This window comes from Pipistrellus kuhlii, unplaced genomic scaffold (assembly GCF_014108245.1).
Source record: "Pipistrellus kuhlii isolate mPipKuh1 unplaced genomic scaffold, mPipKuh1.p scaffold_m20_p_16, whole genome shotgun sequence".
Lineage (NCBI taxonomy): Eukaryota > Metazoa > Chordata > Mammalia > Chiroptera > Vespertilionidae > Pipistrellus > Pipistrellus kuhlii.
The window spans coordinates 18,634,918-18,655,819 of NW_023425471.1; the positions used below are offsets into that span (position 1 = coordinate 18,634,918).

Sequence of the window (20,902 nt, forward strand, 5' to 3'; positions counted from 1 at the left end):
ACTTGCCTTGCTCCCTAATGCTAAATATTGCTGGGATTCATCCCTGCTCTGGATTCTAGGCCCATTTCTTTCCCAAGAAAGGAGAATCTTAGGCCAATAAATTTTGTACCTCATGAGTTAGCCTTCCTGCTTATTGGTCCTGCTCTTAAATCAGACCATAATTCTAATTACTGGGCCTGATGAATTGTTCCCTTGACTTGCTTCCTGGTACCCTATTTCCTCTTGCTTTTTTCCTCTTCCAGGAATTTTAGAGATTGGAGTCTTATCTCTGAAACAGAGTTACTGTGGCTGATTTGAACCCCCACCCTCAGCACCTTCTTCTTGCTTGAATCCATCTTAGTTTTATTTGCCCAACTAATGGTTTATTCTGCTTTCCATATCCTACCTCTGGTGTAATTAGGCTTGCTGCTATATGAATATATTTATTTAAAAGAATTAAAGGGCCGAAACCGGTTTGGCTCAATGGATGGAGCGTTGGCTTGGGGACTGAAAGGTCCCAGGTTCTATTCTGGTCAAGGGCATGTACCTTGGTTGTGGGCATATCCCCAGTAGGGGGTGTGCAAGAGGCAGCTGATCGATGACTCTCATCGATGTTTCTGACTGTCTATCTCTCTCTCCTTCCTCTCTGTACAAAATCAATAAAAATATATTTTAAAAAGTAAAATAAAAATAAATAAAAAAAATTAAAGGGACAGGAAAGAAGATAGGTTGGGTAATGCTTCTTAACTTCTATTTATTGTTTTTTTCTAATGATAAGATTTGTAGAAATTTTTTGGAGTCAGACACTCTACCTTTGCATCATGTAAAAGCTTTTGGCAGACCCAAGGATCAAAGCACCAGGAAACCACGCTAGATGCAGGAAAGCTGGGTCTGGGGAACTGTGTGCTGCTGACATAGTAAACCGGAAGTCCTGCTTCAGGGGAGCGCCCCCTTCCAGCTTCCAGGACATGGCCAGGTGGACCATATTGCCATAGCAACAGTAAACCGGAAGTCCTGCTTCAGGGGGTCCCCCTTCCTGCTTCCAGGACAGGGCCAGGTGGACCATATTGCCATAGCAACAGTAAACCGGAAGTCCTGCTTCGGGGGAGCCCCACTTCCTGCTTCTAGGACAGGGCCAGGTGGACCATATTGCCATAGCAACAGTAAACCGGAAGTCCTGCTTTGGGGGAGCCTCCTTTCCTGCTTCTAGGACAAACCCAGGTGGACCATATTGCCAAAACAATAGTAAAACGGAAGTCCAGTTTCGGGGTAGCCCCCTTCCTGCTTCCAGGATAGGGCCTAGTGGACCAGGGAATGTGCACTGCGCTCCAGCAATCGTGAACCGGAAGTCCTTAGCAGTGCTTCCGGGGCAGTGCAGTGCTTCCGGGGCAGGGCCTAAACGGTTGTTCCAGAGCCTTCGTCCTGAGCTGGCGGCCCTGAAGGGGCGCTCCTGGACTGTCTCTGGCTTGGCTACCCGAAGCAAAGAAGTCGTCCTCACCTGGTGAGGGGGAGAGGGGAATTTGGTGTGAACCTCGTTCGCCTCACGCCTGTCCATCCTGTCCGTCCTGCCGAAACCTTTAAGTTTCTCATTCCTGTGGAAACCTTTACGTCTCTCTGTCCTGCCGAAACCTTTACGTCTCTCCGTCCTGCCAAAACTGTTACATCTCTCCGTCCTGCGGAAACCCTTACCTGTCTCCATCCTGTCAAAACCGTTACCTCTGTCTGTCCTGCCAAAACCGTAACGTTACTATCTTGGATCAACGGCCAAGGTCTCCTCACTGAACTGTTAATTTTCTTACCGGAAGTTTGTCCTAAACTCGGACTGATACACTGCTTTACATGGTACTTCTGTTTACCTGGCCTGCAGAATCCCTCTTGCTTTAAGACGAGACTCTGAATTCTGATACGCTGTTGGACATATTGAAATACAAAACTTTTCATTGTCTTGCTCCATAATTGGGCTGGAAATACTATTCTTTCTCTTCTGGGTGCTGCTGTTGACTATATCTAATTAGCACATTAAAATGGAGGTGCCTGAAGAGGCCATCCCACCTTTGTCTGAATACCAGTGCAAGGTCTGCTTAGAAATCTTGATCGAGCCTGTCACACTACCTTGCAATCACACACTCTGTAGGCCATGCCTTCAATCCCTCTTAGAAACGTCAAATGGATGCTGTCCCTTCTGCCGCTTTGGGATCTCTGGATGGGCCTGGCTCAGTACCCAAAGAAATACCCTTGTCAATATGGAATTGTGGGAGAAAATTAAAAAACACTATCCAGAAGAATGTACTCTGAGAGTCTCTTGCCAAGAATCACAAGGAAGCTATAATGACCCTCAGCCAGTTCGTCTGATAAGTGAACCTGGAGAATTGAGAAGAGAATATGAAGAGGAGAAACGCAAGATGGAGGCATTGCAACGAGCCGAGGCAGAAGAAGAAAACAAAGCCAGTGAAGAATACATACAGCAATTATTGGCAGAGGAGGCAGAAAAAAGGAAAAGAGAGATAGAAAGACAAGTGAAAAGTGATAGAGAGCTAGCAAGAAAGATAAGCTTTGATATTAATTTTGATGAAACTAGCTGGGCTTCTACCATGTATGCCCCAACATCTAATCGAGTCACAACCAGGTCACAAACGAAAAGAATGAACCAACAAACAAACACTGGCGATATTCAGGAATATCTACCACCTCTATCTCAGCATGGGCCAGTATCACTATCAGAAGTTGTGCAAGAAGGCAAGAAAAACTCCATGTCTAAGGAGAGTGAGAGTAGTGATATAAAGAGCCCTATGTGCCGAGGCACAGAAATTCAGGAAGATATTCTAACACCTTCTTCTCAAATGTGTCAAGAAATTCAAGAACAAGGTGAAATGTCCTCAATAAAGTCGCCTATGCCTCAGTTATGTGCCAGTAGCACAGAATTGTTCCTTGGAGGAAAAGCCAAAATGAAATCAAACAAGAATGATGAAGAGGAGGAACCTAAAGCCAGCATTTCCTACTCTAGAGAAGAAGCTGCAGTTGAACCTCATGGCAACAGGGAGAGTGTGTGCATTATGTCAGATATGGCACAGATAACTGAGATAGAAAATGAAGAATCTTACCCACAGAGCAGTAAAAAAGATGTTTCCAAAAGAAAACAACAGGAGTCTTTGTTTGAAACAGCAGAGGATCCAGGCTCTTCTGCAAAAAGAGGGAGAATGTTCCCTGAAGCTTCCTCAGACCAAGAGGAAACAGAAGTCGCCATCACTCCAATGCCGTTAGATTTGGGACATGTACTTTTTGAGAGAGAAAACCAAGAAGAACAAGATAGGTTATCAGCATTAAATCTTTGCAAAGAGGGAGATGAAAAACAAATAGAGCCAACCCTGCCAAAAGGATCCCCAGATGAATAGCTGTTATCTGCTATGTCCTCATCTCCAGACAAGCTGCTAAGTGGAGAGAATTCCCAAGATAGCAACTCCAAAAGACAAACTGATATAAAGCCTTCAAAACCCTAGAGAGGCTCAGAAAAGTAAAAATGGCAAGTTTCTTTGAAGATCCAGTTGTAACATCAAGTTAATGTTCATACATGAAAGATGCCAAATTCTACTAGAGATTACTACAAAGTGCTCACTCCTTACAGCCTACATTATCAATGAAAAGAACTCAAATGTTTCAGAGATAAAGTAATATGTGGGTGAAGGGAGTGTTTTATAATCTGGTAAACATTTGTTTTGTTGTGAAGCTTTCTTTTCTTCAAAATATGCATGTTTTATGGCCTTTTGTCATCTTTTTGTCCTGTAGTAATTCAAGCAAGATTGTACTATGCTGACTAGTTAAGGAATCCAGGTTTAAAATCTAACTTTTCTTGCTACTTTCCATATATTTGCAAAGCACTTGAAATGCATCTTACATAACAGTAAAGGAATCTAGTTACCATCTTCTAATTATTTTAAGCATTATAGTATTTTCTTTAAAGTGTGGTAGGATCAACATGAAATCAGAATATCAGTTCTCTGGAAATTAGGATTAATTTGAAGAAAAGAAACTAGACTCTTGATGCAAAAGGAGTTAAGAGTTGCAGTAAGGCTGAATGGCGCAGGCTGATAACTTGGAAGCACTGGAATGGAGCTGGTGATCAGAAATTGGTCCAGGATGGAGTAGGAGGTATAATTTGGTTAAGCATTCTCCCTCGTCCTTTCTTTGCTAAATGGCACAGAAAACATTTGGATTTTACAACTTTTCACACCATAGTATGTGGTGTCAAAGTCAAAATTAGTTACTAAATTACCTAAAATTTTGGAAATTCACATTACTCTTAGTTTGCTATTCTGGGGGAGGGCAGAGAGGGAATTTATGTAGGAGAGTTATATAAAAATATCTTATGCTGTGGAACTCAGGCATAAATAACCATTTGTTTATTTCCTTATTATTTGTATTAGTATTGACTTTTATTTGTGTTTATGGAAATAAATAGAAAGTATGATATTTGGATTTTTCCCTATATTATGCCTCAAAGTAAAATCAAAAGGCAGAAATTTCATTTTGTGAAATTTAACTATTAACCTTTGTTTCATTAATATGAACAACTTTGAGCAAACAACAGTTTTAAAAGTATTTTTGTTGATGTTTAGTTATCCTTTTAAGGTTAAAAAATCTTTTCGGGCTAATTTTAGCTTAAATTTGTCAATATTTTTATACATGATTGACATTTTTCTCCTCCAAATTCTGTAACTGAAATTCTGTTAATTTTTGCACACTTGAAGGCATCTGCTTCAAATATTGATTGGGTAATTAGAATTTTGATGATAATTTAAAATTTAGTTTGCCCTTTCTTAAAAAAAAAAAAAAAGTGATTGATGCCTGAGTAGTGATTGTGCTGAAATTAAGTATTGTCAGTAACTAACCAAATTTGTCTAAAATCCATCTTCTCATCAAACTGATATTTTTCTAAGAGTAATTTTACATTACATTTTATGGTGGGCATTATGGAAATGCCTCAAATTACAAGTTATGTAATTTAATCTTCCTGAAATAGACCATAACCAAAAAGTGAGAAAATAGTGTTATGTATTTAGGATTTATATTATTTAACATCTTATTTTTCTGTGAAGAAGTCTTCCTGACTAAAGTTAGTTTTAAGATAAATTTTATTTTATTTTCATATTTCTTATCCCTTCTACTGTGTCTTGTAATTTTATTTTTTGGAACAAATATTATATATCAGATTGTTCTGGTTTACGTTTACATTTTTAAAAAGTTCATAATCTACTTTTAGTTGTCATTATACTATATTGTAAAATGTGGAATAATGAACTAGTCAGGTATATGGCACTTTCTGTGGCTCATTGTTGTGTAATGAGGATTTGTATTAAGCAAGTGGAAATACAAATTTAATAGTTTAAGAGTAATAATTAAAGTCATAATGACTATATTTTTTTAAAAGTTCTATTAATTTGAAAAATTACTTCATCTAAATGTTATGCTAATTTTTGACATGTTTTTCTCTTAGGTTGTTTTATTTAAACTGGTTGGATTTTGGAAGTTAAAATGATTGAAACTAGACTTACACATTTTAGTACTTATTATTTTGGAATAGGAATATTTGTGACATTTTAATAGACTAACAAAATCTCTTAGATCTTTTTTTTCAAAAATTTTTTTTATTGATTTCAGAGAGAAATGGAGAGAAAGAGAGAGCTAGAAACACCAATGATGAGAGAGTCATTGATAGGCTGCCTCTTGAATGCCCCCTACTGGGGGTTAAGCCACAACCTGGGCATGTGCCCTGACAGGGAATCAAACTGTCACCTCCTGGTTTCTGGGTTGACACTAAACATCTGAGCCATGCTGGCTGGGCTATATTGTTTTAGTTGAATTTATTAGTATGACATTGGTTCAAAAAACCATACTGGTTTCAAGTATATAATTGAACAAAACAGGTTTTAAGATAAATTTTAATTTCTCCAATAGTCTTTTTTTTCTTTTCCTGGTAAGATACCCTCTGATGAGGTTTTATTTTTGTTTTAATCGTTATTGTTGAAAGTATTACATAGGTCCTCCTTTAACCTCTTCCAGCCCACTCCTGTCCTCCCCCCGCCCAAGGTGCCTCCCTATCCCATTGCCAATAGCCTTTCTGAGAGTCCTTCCATGTATACCTTTTCATTAGAAACTACTGTTTTGTGTCATTAATAAGAATTCATTGCTAATTTTTCATGTCATTTTTGTGGAAGGGATACAAAAGTATTAAGACTATGTTGAAGTTGAAAATTAAAATATTAAAAATGAAACTGGACTATTATGTATATTTGTAAAATAAAAATTACATTAAAAGCTCTACATAACAAAAAGTACCAGAAAGGAAAATTGGAAGACATGACAAACTGGTGAAGAGATATATCCAATTCAATACTGAGAGCTAATTCTCTTTATATAAAGTATCTGCCACCAGGGCTACCTCTATCAAGACAGGTGGCTTGGTATGCTTTCTGTTCCTTGGAGAAATAGGGCCTGGTTATGCTTCTGCCCCTGATGGGTGGCCTGGAGATACTGGGTCACTGTTTTTCTTTAAGTCCTCCAGGCCCCTATGCACTCTGCTTTCCCCCTTTCCCTTCAGGGTTTTGTAATGGCTGCCTATTTTATTATTTTTAGGCTTTTTACTTGTACTTAGTAGAGAGGAGATGGGAGAGATGAGTCTAGGCCATTATATTCCAAACAAAAAAGCTGTTTTCTTTTTAAACCTGATTTTTCTTTCTTTCTTTGTTTTGTTTTGTTATTTCAGAGAGAGAGAAAAAAAAAAGAGTGGGTAAGGCTTCCACTTCATGTTATTTCTGGAAATTTAAGTTATACATCCTTAAGTCCTTAGCCTAACATGTAAAATTCTCCATAGGATTACCGCCCTATTTGTATTCTTTCCATAAATGTATTTCTTATTCCTCATAATGTAGCCCATCTCTTCTGTAAAATCACTCTCATTAATACATCTAGCTCCCTTCTACCATCAGATGTTTATCAATGCCATTTCACTATTTGGAATGTTCTTGCTTTTTCTCAATTAATTTAGATCAATTTGGTTAAGGAACAAATTACAATCATCAATCATCATGAAATTCTAATTCACTGACTTTACTCTGTGCCAATTCTTAGCATTCCTGGGAGATCTTTTAATCAACATTTCTTCTCACTAAATATGTAGTATTTTTCCTTGTGTACTATGCCATTCTTCATGAGCTATTTTTATATACCCAAACCATCTGGAAAAGTACAGACATTGGGAGAAAAGCTTCTAGTATGAATTGCAAGGCAATTATTTTAATTATTTTGATGTAAGACACTCAAATACTTCTGTTTTTTACTTATGAATATTTCACAATCCTTTTCTGGATTTTATTTAGGTCTGGGAGTGCAGAGTGACTGGGGGTAGAAAACTTTAGATAATAGGTTTAATTCTACATTTTGATTTCCATTAGTAGGCCTAAATTATGTGATCAGATGCCAAGAGAATAATATAGAAACTCTCCCACCCTGTAAATGGATGATGGTGTGTGAAAAGACAGATGGTAAAGAGCAGCAAACATTTTCTGGAATGTTGCTGGCTTTGAAAATCTCTGTAGTTTAAAATCTTAATTTTATTGAAGTTGCATTAAGGCGTGTCTGTAATTTCCATGACATCTATTTACAAAACAGTAAAGGGGGTGTTCAGTGAATGCAGGGGCTATTGATTCTGGAATCAAATTCTGTCTCTTAGGGTCAAACTATTGAATGCCTTCTGAAATTCTGAGATGCCGAAGATTTTTCCATTACTGATCATTTTTAAACTATGCACAGGACATTTGCTTCCAAAGTTAATGGAGTATAGGACCAGATTCCCCCTCCCATCTAAAGCAGCAAAAAAAAAAGGACAAGATACCTGAAATAATGGTTTTCAAGACAGGGATATCTGGTAATGAAAGAAAGTGATCTGAGAGAGAAAACAAACAATATGAGTCCTATGACTCTCTCAGCTTATTGCATTGAGAGTTTCCAGACCATAGGGAGAGGGAGCCCAGTCAGAGCCCAGTGGATTCCCTGAGGTGAAGATAAAAAGCTGAGGGAAGTTGATCAAGGAAATTAAAATTTCCAGAACAGAGTACTGGAGAAGAGAGGGCTGCACTCAGGTTTTCAGCTGAGTATAGGTCCATGGCTTGGAACAACCTCCAAATGATTAGAGGTAAGAATTCCCAGCATTGCCCTAGCCCCCTAGCCGGTTTTGCCCAGTGGCTAGAATGTCAGCATGCAGACTGAAGGGTCCCAGGTTCGATTTTGGTCAAGGGCACATGCTTGGTTTGCAGGCTCAATCCCCAGTAGGGGGCGTGCAGGAGGCAGCCAATCAATGATTCTCATCGTTGCTGTTTCTATCTCTTTTTCTGTCTCCCTTCCTGTCTGAAATCAATAAAAAATATATTTTAAAAAAGAATTCCCAGCATTCACAGGCCCAGGAATAGTGACAGCTATTATTGTAAAAATATAAATATTTACAAAGCATTGTGTAGATGAAATAAAAGGGTATCGCCTCAGTAATTGGGAACTAATTATCTCTAAACTATAAACTGCTTGGGTCCCACATAACAAATCTTTTATTAACTTTAATTTTATTATTGACACTATTAAAGACGTCCCCCTCCCCTTACACCACTTCCACCCAGCCCCCAGCCCCCTTCCTTAGACCATCCCCACACTGTTATCTCTGTCCATAGGTTATGCATATAGGTTGATTGGCTAATCTCTTCACCTTCTTTCATCCAGTCCCTCCCACTTCCCTCTGACAGCTGTCAGTTTATTCCATGTATTCAGACTTCTGTTACTATTTCGCTTGTTTATTTAGTTCATTAGATTCCATATATAAGTGAGATCATATGGTATTTGTTTTTCTCTGACTGGCTTATTTTGCTTAGCCAGGTCCACCCATGCTGTTGCAAAAGGTAAGAATTTCTTCTTTTTTACAGTCTTGTAGTATTCCATTATGTAAATGTGCCACAGCTTTTTTATCCACTCATCAACTGATGGGCACTTGTATATTTCCAGATCTTGGCTGTTGTAAATAAGGCTGCTGTGAACAAAAGGGTGCATGTATTCTTTTGAATTGGTGTTTTGGGATTCTTAGGCTATATTCCCAGAAGTAGGATTGCTGGATCAAAAGGCAGTTCCTTTTAAATTTTTTGAGGAAACTTCAGTTTTCCACTGTAGCTGCAATAGTCTATATTCCCACCAACAGTGCACTAGGATTCCCTTTTCTCCGCATTCTAACCAGAACTTGTTGCTTGTTGATTTATCGTTTGTAGCCATTCTGGCAGGTGTGAGGTGATAGCTCATTTCAGTTTTAATTTGCACAATTCTAATGATTAGTAACATTGAATATTTTTTCATATGTCTAGTGGCAATCTCTATGTCCTTTTGGAGAAGCAGACCTCAAAAACAATACACAAACTCATCAAACAATTCCTAAATAACATAAACTATGTCCTAGAACAAAGGAATGGAAATACAAAAATGCCAAGCATTTTTGCAACCCAACAATGTATGCTTTGTGGGGGTCTTTTCTAAGGGATGAAGAAGGCAAAGGCCATGGGAGGTGTAGAAGACTGTCTATCACAAGGACCACTGGGGTAGTCATAGCAGTAATTTAAATTTACTTGTAATTCTTAAGGATGTTATCCAGGGTACATGCTTGTAGGAGGGGACCCCTGCAGGTCTGCTGGCCACAAAAAAAAAAGAAAAAAGAAAAGAAAACAACACAAAACAAAAAACTAACAAACAAAAAATAGGGTCCTGAAGCAGCAATACTTTGGAGTAGTTCAGATAAAAATCTCATAACATAAGAAATAAAGAAATACATAGGAATAAATTTAACCAAGTTGATAAAATATATGTGCACTGAAAATTACAAGACTTTAAGAAATTGAAGAAGACACAAACAAATGGAAAGATATCCTGTGTTCATGGATTGCAAGAATTGATAGTTTTAAAATGTCCATACCATCCCAGCCATCTATAGATTTAATGCAATCTCTATCAAAATTCAAATGGAATTGTTCACAGGGAGCAAGGAGTCTTGCATAGCTCAGAAGTGAGGGGGCAGAAAAGAGGGGATTAACACTACCAGTGGTTATCATAATTGACAAATGCTTTTGCCTTTGGTCTTGTTTTCAAACATATCCAGGGATTATTCTTTCTGCTGTCAGATGTTCCTAGCAGAATTGAATCCTCTTTTCTCCATCAGAAATGGTCTCATTAATGCACACATTATTGGCTTTCCTTCCTTCTATGCCTTGTTTCCCAGTGGCTTATTCCTGCTTTTGAGATCACCTCTACATAAACTACCTCCACATACTTCCTTGTCTCATTCTTTCTGGGAACTTTAGCTAAGACATATGCCTTCATGCACTGCTGGTAGGGATGTAATTGTGCAGCATTTTTAGAGACCAAGCTGTCAATCTATAGGCAGATTGCATATAGATGTGCCCTATGACCCACCAATTCCTTATACCTCAATAAGGGCATAACTCAAGGTTGCTCATTGAAGCTGTGGAATGAAATAGGAAGCAATCTAAATCCATCAGTGGTTGACTGTGCTCAATGTATCGATACACTATGGAATATTACGCAGCAATTAGAAGCATTCTTTACATATGTATATATAGTAAAAACAGATGAATCTTAAAAACACAATAGTTGGTTAAAATAAAATAAAAAATAAAAGAAATAGTGAGATAAGACAGTACCATTTATACAAATGAGAAAAACATGCATAAAATAATACATGTTTGCCAAACATTCTGTCAAATATGCAGATATACATTTAACATATTAAACTAGTTGCCAATGAGGTAGAGGGGAATGGAAGTGGAGTATGAAATTTAAAAAAAGGAAAAATAAATTAATAAGAGGGACTTCTCTGACCAATAATGGTAATGTGTTATGAATTAAGATGAAGTCAAACCTCTTTACTAAAGGCCTAAACAAAGAAAAAACAAAATTTCATATGCATATCTATTGCCTTATTTTCATCCTCAAGAAATTATATGCTATATTAGAGGCCCAAGCACAAAATTTGTGAAAGAGTAGGCCTTCCTTCTCCTAGATGTTGGCACCGGCTTCCCTCTGGCACCTGGAACCAGGGCTTCCCTCCAGATGGCAGCAGGCACCCAGGACCCAGGGCCCAGGCTTCCTTCGCAGCTCCAGCATAGTCCAGAAGGTCTTCCAGAACTAGAGGACCGGTGAATGAAATTCATGCATTGGGGTGGGGGGTGAGGAGGATGTCCCTCAGCCCAGCCTGCATCCTCTCCAATCTGGAATCCCTCTCACAATCCAGGACTGCTTGCTCCCAACTGCTCGCCTGCCTCCCTTCCTGATTGCACCTAACTGCTTCTGCCTGCCAGCCTGATCACCTCCTAACCACTCCCATGCCAGCCTGATTGATGTCTAACTGCTCCCCTACCAGCCTGTTTGCCCCCAACTCCCCTCCTCTGCTGGCCTGGTCATCCTTAACTGCCCTCCCCTGAAGGGTTGATCACCCTCAACTGGCCTCCTTTGCAGGCCTGGTCCCTCTCAACTGCCCTTCCTTGTAGGCCTGGTGCCTCCCAACTGTCCTCCCCTGCTGGCCATCTTGTGGTGGCCATCTTGTGTCCACATGGGGACAGGATGTTTGGCCACATGGGGGCAGCCATCTTGTGTGTTGGAGTGATGGTCAATCTGCATATTACTTTTTCATTAGATAGTATAGAGGCCTGTGCACAGGTGGTGGCTGGCTGGTTTACCCTGAAGGGTGTTCTGGATCCGGGTGCGGTGTGGGGTCTGTGATGGTTTTCAGGCCAGCCATGCCCCCAAGCAACCCAAGAGGAGGCTCTGGTATCTGGAATATATGTATCTTCTATAATTAAAACTTTGTAGCCTAGAGTGAAGGCCTGAGCCAGCCTGGGCTGCAGAAGCATGGCTTCCTCCATTGCCCAGGGCAACCCTAGCCTCCTGCTCTTCAGCTCAGTGGCTACCACCATTTCTGTTTAAATTATTTACCTTCTATAATTGAAAATTTGTACCCTTGAGTGGAGGCCTGGGCCTGCCAGAGTGTGTGGAAAGCTTAGCTTTCTACATTGCCAGGGAAACCAAAGCCTCCCTCCTGCTCTTGATTGGCCACAGCCATCTTGATTCAGGTAAATTTGCATACTCACTCTGATTGGCTATTTCGCATGGCTGTGGGTGTACAGAGTGGTGGTTAATTTGCATATTGCTCATTTATTAGATAGGGTGTCCAGAAGGACATCCAGTCTAATTAGCATATTATGTTTTCATTAATATACCGGGTTTCCCCAAAAATAAAACATCCTCCGAAAATAAGACCTACTTACAGGTTTCCTTCTGAATGAAATATAAGGCATCCCCCTGAAAATAAGGCCCCTTAGGCTCTGTCTCAGAATGAAAATTAATTTAACCTAAACTGGTCCCTAGGGCCGTCCCAACTGGTGTCTAGCAACCAGCGAAGTTACGCAGAGTCCTGACATCACTGCTGTGTGGAGGTGGAGCGGAGGTTGGAGTGAGTGGTGAGTGCGGGGCGGGAGAGAGGAGGAGACTTTCTCAGATGCGTGTAGAAGAACAGGAGGATCAGAGCAGACGGGTTGAGGTGAAGGTGGTGAGTGCTGGTCTGTCTCTGGTGACACTACCTGATGCTCGCTGCTGCCCTCATGATGACTGAAGGTTCTCAGTCAGTGGCAGACCCTGCTCCAGCCCAGATCCAGGCCCCAGCAAGCCCAGTGCCAGTCCCCAGGCAGGCCCCAGGGGGTAAATGTCTGATAAAGGGGTAGGGGGGATGTCTGGTGAAGGTGTTCAGTGGCACAAGGGTAGGGGGGATATCACTTAAAATGACACAGGAGGATCAGAGGGGGCAATCAAAATGACACAGGAGGATCAAAAGGGATTACTAAAATGGTAATCCCCCCCTCTGATTCTCCTGTGCCATTTTGATTCCCCTCTCTGATCCCCCTGAGTCATTTTAAGTGATCCCCCCCACCTTGATACCCCAACTCCTTTTTTTTACCCCTAGAAATGAGTGCAAAAAGAAAAAGCTACTCCGTGGAGTACAAGAAAGGAATCGTGGAAGACTCTTGGGGCCAAAATCTTACTGCTTTCTGCAAAGAGAAGATGTTGAGTATCCGATTGGTCAGAAAATGGCGAGCAGAGTATGGTAACCTCATTGAACAAGTGGACAAGGGAAATGCTAAAAAGTGTGGATCAGGTCGGCAACCATTATTTTCCAAACTGGAAGAACCTGATCTGTGAATGGGTTGTTGACAGGAGAGCAGACGCTTTGGTTGTGAATAGGGCTCAGATTCAAGAATTTGCCCTTGCAATGGCACCAGTTTGACATAGCCCCCAAAGACTTCAAAGCATCACAACTCTGGCTGGATAATTTCCTTCGGCAAAGTGAACTGTCTTTAAGAAGATCTAACGGTACAACATTGTTTAGGTTGGAAGATACTCAAGTTATTAAGCAAGCACTTGCATTCAAGTCCTTTATTGATGATGCTGACTTCTCTAAATACAATCTCCAACATGATCACTTTGGATGAAACTGCAGTGTTTATGGGCCAATCATTTGAAACAACAATTGAACAGAGGGGTGCCTCCTTAGTGTACATTCCCTCCACTGCTTATGAAAGTGCACATGTTTCCTGTATTTTGGCAATTCATCTGGATGGCACTAAAATCCCATCTTTAATCATTTCTAAGGGCAAGAAGGAAAAGATTGAATGTGTTTTGGGCGTTTTTATTCTTGAAAATGAAAAAGCCTGGGCCACACAAGCAGTTATAAGGAAGTGGGTCGATTTAATGCTGCCACTTGTTATGCGAGGGAGCCAAAGAGGTCTGCTAGTCTGGGATGCAGCCAGCATTTACCGCGTTAAAGACATGAAGACATTTCTTCATGAAAGAAAAATAGATCAGATAATGATTCCCACAGGAATGACAGCCTATCTCCAGACTCTTGATATTGCAATAAACAAGCCATTCAAAGACAATTTGTGCATGGAAATTAATGACTACATTGAAAATAGAATGGAGAGAAATCAGCATGGAAACTTTGTGAAACCTAAACTGCAAGAAGTTGTGACTTGGGTGAAGAATTCATGGGAGAAAATCACTGACAGTTGCATTGCAAATGCACTGCGAGCAGGCTACCTTGACAAGAAATACTCATTTAAAGACAGTGCTATTGCTAAACATGAGAGATTTGGTCCACTGATTCTGAAAGAAATGGAGTCACAGGAAATTCACCAGGAAATTCAGGAATTGGATTGTTATGATGATGTTCCAGAAGATGATTGTCATTGAATAAATGAGTAAATTCTTGATACTGTAGGATTCATAGTTTGTCTGGTTTGTGTTGACAACTACCATACTACTGTACCATATAGAGGTAATAAATTTCCTTTATTTCATTTAACAATAAATGTGTACTGTATTCTTCTTCATGGAAAAATAAGACATCCTCTGAAAATAAGACCTAGTGCATCTTTGGGAGCAAAAATTAATATAAGACACTGTCTTATTTTTGGGGAAACAGGGTGGACTAGGGGCCAGTGCACAAATTCATGCACCTTTAAAGGAACTGTGGGCTGCAAGGCTGCGGTGGGCATAGGGACGGGTCATGGCCCCTCCTGCCACCTGGCCCTTGTCTGTTGGGACCTCTACTCCTGACACTGCTGCTCTCATGCACTGATGGTGCTTATGCCAATTGCTCTGTGCCATCAGCAAGTGCAAGTGATAGCTGCTGCCCTGATCACCCCTCAGGAGCAGGGGGAGGTGGAGAAGCCCTGAGGGGCAATTGGGGCCAGTACAGGCAGCTGGTGTGAGCACCAGGTGCACGGGGAGCAAAGAATTTTCAGTAACCACCAAGGGCATACCACAATGACAGATTTGGTCTGGTGTCCCTGGTTACCTGCTCCATCAGCCTGCCAGCTGCCAATGCCTGCCATGCTCCATATGTGCCACCTAGTGGTTAGCACATGTCATAGTAACTGGTTATTTGTTTTTTCCGCCATTTGGTCTATTTGGATATTAGTCTTTTATTATATATGATGACTTAAGGTTAAATTTAACTAATTCCTCAGTCTTTCATTCCTGCATGCATAAATGAAATATTCATTGGGTCTCTTTGAGATACTTGTGATAAATCAGTAAACAAATAACAACTTTGCTCTCATTAAGCTTACATTCTACTTGAGAGAACAGGTAAAAATAAACATAAGTAATTTGTCCAGCCGGCATGGCTGAGTGGTTGAGCATTGATCTATGAACCAGAAAGTCATAGGTTCGATTCCCAGTAAGGGCAAATGCCCAGTTTGCAAGTTCATTCCCTCATGTGGGACTTATAGTAGGCAGCCAATCAATGATTCTCTCTGATCATTGATGTTTCTATCGTTCCCTTCCTCTCCCTCTGAAATCAATAAAAATATATTTTAGAAATATATTTTTCATGTTATGTTTGATTATTTTCTATTGCCATGAAGACAATATAGCAGAACAATGATGATGAGAGTATCATGTGAGTAATGGTTTACAATTTTAAACAACATGGAAACAGTAGCCTCGTGAAAACTGTAGTGTACTTTACTTCCTTTCCCATAATCTCTTCTGTTTGGGTGGATAATACTTGGCTTGTATTTTTTTACATTATGTATCTTTTTGTTTAAGAATATTTTAATGTAATCTTACAGACTGAATTTTTTATAAGTATTTTATAATTCAATGTTTCCAGTAAGATTTTACTCTGTGTCATGTTATTACTTAATTATGTTCATTTCTGAACATTTCTACATCCCTTTCCATATGAAACTGTTGCCTTATTTCTTCTACATTTAAAATTTATTTTATGGATTTAATTAAATTTTATTGAAAGCAAGAAATAAATGCTTTCTACATATTAGTTCTACTTACTCTAGTAATTAGTTTTAAGAACTTTTTGTTTTTTATTTTTTCCACATTAAATATAGGACAACAATTTATTAAAAGCATCAGATCATTTTCAAATAATAAAAAATGTCCTTAAAAGCTGTTCTTTTGCATGTTTTTATATATCATTGATAGCAAATGTAAAAACCTGTGTCAGGGACTTAACTATATTCTGAAAAATATACTGTGGCAGAATATGGGTTTCAGTAGCAGACATTTTTTAAAAAGTCAATTACAGCTCTGACCAGTCTGGCTCAGTGGATAGAGCGTAAGCCTGCGGACTGAAGGGTCCCAGGTTAGATTCTGGTCAAGGGCATGTACCTTGGTTGTGGGCACATCCCCGGGTGTGTGTGTGTGTGTGTGTGTGTGTGTGTGTGTGTGTGAAATTCAATGAAATATATATATATTTAAAAGTCAATTACAACTGTACTTAGAGTTTAAAAGCCTCTAACCTAAACCATGAGAAATACCCACTTAAGACTTTTTAAAATATATATTTTATTGATTTTTTAAAGATAGGAAAGGAGAGGGATGGAAAGTTAGAAACATCAATCAGCTGCCTCTTGCACACACTCGACTGGGGATGAGCCTGCAACCAAGATACATGCCCCTGACTGGAATTGAACTCGGGCCCCTTCAGTCCACAGGCTGATGCTCTATCCATTGAGCCAAACCAGTTTCGGCCCACTTAAGACTTTTTTAGTGTACATCACAGTCTTGTGAACTATAAAGCACAATGTTGTACAATAGATAGGGAAAACTTTTTCATCTTGCATGATAAACTTTTTCTCTTCCCACCAGTAACAACCACCACTGAATTTTCTATTTCAATGACTTTGATTACTTTAAACACTTCATTCATATGAATGGAATCATACAGTATTTGTCCTTTTGTGAATGACTTATATTACAGCATAATGCCCTTAAGATTCATTCATGTTGCTGCATATGACAGAATGTTCTTTTTTATATGGCTGCATAATATTCCATTGTATAATACTATATACAACTTTTGTTTTATTTGTTCTTTATTTGATGGGCATTTTGGCTGTTCCCAACTTCTCTATGTAGCTGATTTTATTTTCTTTGGATATATACCCAGAAATTGGATTACTGGATCATGTGATAGTTTCATTTTTAATTTTTTGAGGAGCGAATTACAAAAGTACAAGGGGGGATCCAAGATGGCTGCGCCCAGATGAACACCTAGCCACAGCCGCACACAACAATTTCAATAAAATACAACTAAAATATAAAACGGACATTGCCCAGAACTACAGGAAGGTTGACTAACTGGAAATTCTACAGCGAGAAGCAAGGAGAAAACCAAAAGGAGACGCGGAGGAGCTGGAAAAGCCCAAGGTACGGAGACGCAGCGCGAGGAGAGGACGGAGCCGGAGAGGAGGGAGGCCGAGTGCCTGGCGGGCGTTCCCTAGCGGAAAGGAGATAAAACTCCGACTGTGCTGGACCCCCGACTGCTCTGAATCCCAGTTCTAGGCCAGACCCCAGGGACTCAGGCTCAGCCATAGGGAGCTGGGCTGTAAGGCGGAACCCCAGGGAGAGGCGAAAGGAGGTCCCGGAGGCGCGCACACTGCACACAGAGAAGGGACAGTCGGCTGTGCCGCGGGATTGCCCTGATGGGAAGGAGACTGGGGCTCCAGACTGCTCTGAACACCACCTCCAACTCCACTTCCAATGGAACTGAACCCCAATACCGGGCTCATTGTGGGAGAGCATAGACTGTTTGGCAGCAGGCGAAAATCGAGGGCACCTTTCTCTCAGAGGCGCCGGCAGCGAGCACTGAAGGACCCGCATAGGGCGGGGCTGACGGAAGCCAAAGCTGCAGGCTCCACCCTGAAACTCCATCCCATCTGTAACTGCGAAATGCGACAACAAAATAGATCACAAATGCGACAACAAAATAGATCACAAACGAAAGAAATGGAGGACAAAAAGCATCTGGATATAGAGTTCAAATCTACGCTTATAAGGTTTTTCAAGAATTTCCTAGAAAAGATGGATAAGGCCTATGAGGATATGAAAAGAGATCAACTAGAATTAATAAGGAGTCAACAAGAAATGATAAGGGATCAACAAGAAATAAAGAATACATTGTCTGAAATAAAAAATATTTTACAGAGTCCTAAAAACAGAAGGGAAGATCGCAAGAATCAAGTCAAAGATTTGGAACATAAAGAGCCAGAAGACACTCCTCCACAGAAGCTAGAAGGCAAGAGAATCCAGAAAATTGAAGATAATGTAAGAAACCTCTGGGACAACTTCAAGCGAACCAACATCAGAATTATGGGGGTCCCAGAAGATGAGAGAGAGCAAGATATCAAAAACATACTGAAAGAAATAGTGACAGAAAACTTCCCCCACCTGGTGAAAGAATTAGACTTACAAGTCCAGGAAGCGCACAGAACTCCAAACAAAAGGAATCCAAAGAGGACCACACTGAGACACATCATTATTAAAATTCCAAGAGCAAAAGACAAAGAGAGAATATTAAAAGAAGCAAGAGCAAAGAAGGTAGTAACCTATAAAGGAGCACCTATACAATTGTCAGCTGACTTTTCAACAGAAACCATGCAGGCCAGAAGGGAATGGCAAGAAATATTCAAGGTGATGAATAGCAAGAACCTACAGCCAAAAATAATCTACCCAGCAAAGCTATCACTCAGAATCAAAGGCCAGATAAAGAGCTTCACTAATAAAAAAAAAAGCTAAAGGAGTTCATCACCGCCAAACCAGAATTATATGAATTGCTGAAGGGGGTTCTTTCAGAAGAGAAAGTAAACAAAGATAAAAATTATGAACAACAAATATGTAACTATCAACAAGTGAATCTAAAAACCAAGGAAATTAAAAAAATCTGATGAACAATATTAACTGTTGAATATAATAGAATCAGAGGTATGGAAGGGGAGTGAACTGATGATTCTTGGGGAAAAGGGGAGGGGGGGCCTGGGAAGAGACTGAACATAAACTGTGCACCTATGGATGAGGACAATGGGGAGAGGGGAAAGGGGTGGGGTGGGAACCTGGTGGAGGAGAGCAATGGTGGGGGGGGGGGAAGGAACATTTGTAATAATATGAACAATAAAAACTTATAAAAAAATTTTTTTGAGGAGCCTCCATACTGTTTTACATACTGGTTGCTCCAATTTACATTCTCACTAATAGCTTATAAACATTCTAATTTCTCTACATCCTCACAAACACTTATTAGTTTCTGATATTTTTTTCTTTTATGTGTTTGTAAATATTTATTTAAGTAAACTTTTCATATTTTACAATCAGTTTGTAGGTTTATAGAAAATTCACAAAAATCATACAGATTTCACTCAGTTTCCTCTAACACCTTTCAATGATACATTAGTTTCAGCTAAGGAAACAACTGTGTTATTTTTTTTATATTTTTTAATTTATACTTGACATTCAATTTTTTATACAATTGCCATTCTAATAGATGTGAAGTGATATGTAATTATGGTAATTGAATTTATCTGATGGTTAATGATGTTGAACATTATTTCATATGCCTGTTAGTCATTTGTATCTCATCTTTGGAGAAATGTCTATTCACATTCTTTGCCCAATTTTCAGTTGGATTTTTTGCCTCTTCTTTTCCCCCCCATTTTTTATTGAGGTATTATATGTGTTACATATCTTACCATTACTCTCCCACCTCACTCCCATTCATGCCCTCACCCCCTAGTGTTTTGCGTCCATTGGTTATGCGTATGTGCATGCATACAAGTCCTTCCGTTGAGCTCTTATCTACCCACCTCTCCCTAAACTTCCCACTATAATTTGACAATCTATTTCATGCTTTACTGCCTCTGTATCTATCTTTTTGTTCATAACTTTATAATGTTCTTTATTATCCTCAAATGACTGTGATCATGTGGTATTTTTCTTTCATTGACTGTCTTATTTCACTTATCAAATGTTCTCTAATTCCATCCATGTTGCTGCAAATGGTAAGAATTCCTTTTTTATGGCAGCATAGTATTCCATTGTGTAGATGTACCATCGTTTTCTGATCCAGTCATCTGCTGATGGGCACCTAAGCTGTTTGCAAATCTTAACTATTATAAATTGTGCTGCTATGAACATAAGGGTGCATATATCCTTTCTAGTTGGTATTTCTATTTTCTTGGATATGTTCCTAGGAGTGGGATTACTGGGTCAAATGGGAGTTCCATTTTCAGTTTTTTGAGGAAACTCCATATTGTTTTCCACAGTGGCTAAATCAGTCTACATTCCTGCCAGCAGTACATGAGGGTTCCTTTTCCTCCACACCCTCGCCAACACTTGTTGCCTGTTTTTTTGTTGATGATAGCCATTCTGACAGGTGTGAGATGGTACCGTATTATTGTATTGATTTGCATCTCTCAGATAATTAGTGACTTTGAGCATGTTTTTATATGTCTCTTGACCTTCCTTCTGTCTTCTTTGGAAAAGGATCTTTGACCACATTGGGGCAGCCATCTTGTGTGTTGGAGTGATGATCAATCTGTATATTACTCTTTTATTAGATAGGATAGAGGCCTAGTAAATGGGTGGGGGCCAACTGGTTTGCCCTGAAAGGGTGTTCAGGATCACGATGGGGGTTCCCTTGGATGGGGGTGGTCTGGGCGAGGGGCCTGTGATGATTTTCAGGCTGGCCACTCCCCCAGCCACCCACGTGGAGGCCCTGGTATCTGGGTTTTGTTTATCTTCTATAATTGAGACTTTGTAGCCTTAAGCAGAGGCCAGGACCAGCCAGGGCTTGCAGAAAGCTTGGACTCACCAAGGGAAACCCAAGCCTCCCTCCTGCTCTCTCTGCGGCCGCAGCCATCTTGGTTAGGTTAATTTGCATATTCTCTCCTGATTGGGCATGGCTTATGGGTGTAGCAGAGTGGTGGTTAACTTGCATATTGCTCTTTTATTAGGTAGGATTATTGACTATATCCCC

At 39.9% G+C, this 20,902-nt stretch overlaps 1 pseudogene; it reads left to right on the top strand.

Moving 5' to 3' along the window:
* The first annotated feature begins 2,000 nt into the window (after nt 1-2,000).
* LOC118719893 lies at nt 2,001-3,643 on the top strand (annotated as a pseudogene).
* Nucleotides 3,644-20,902: the final 17,259 nt, after the last annotated feature.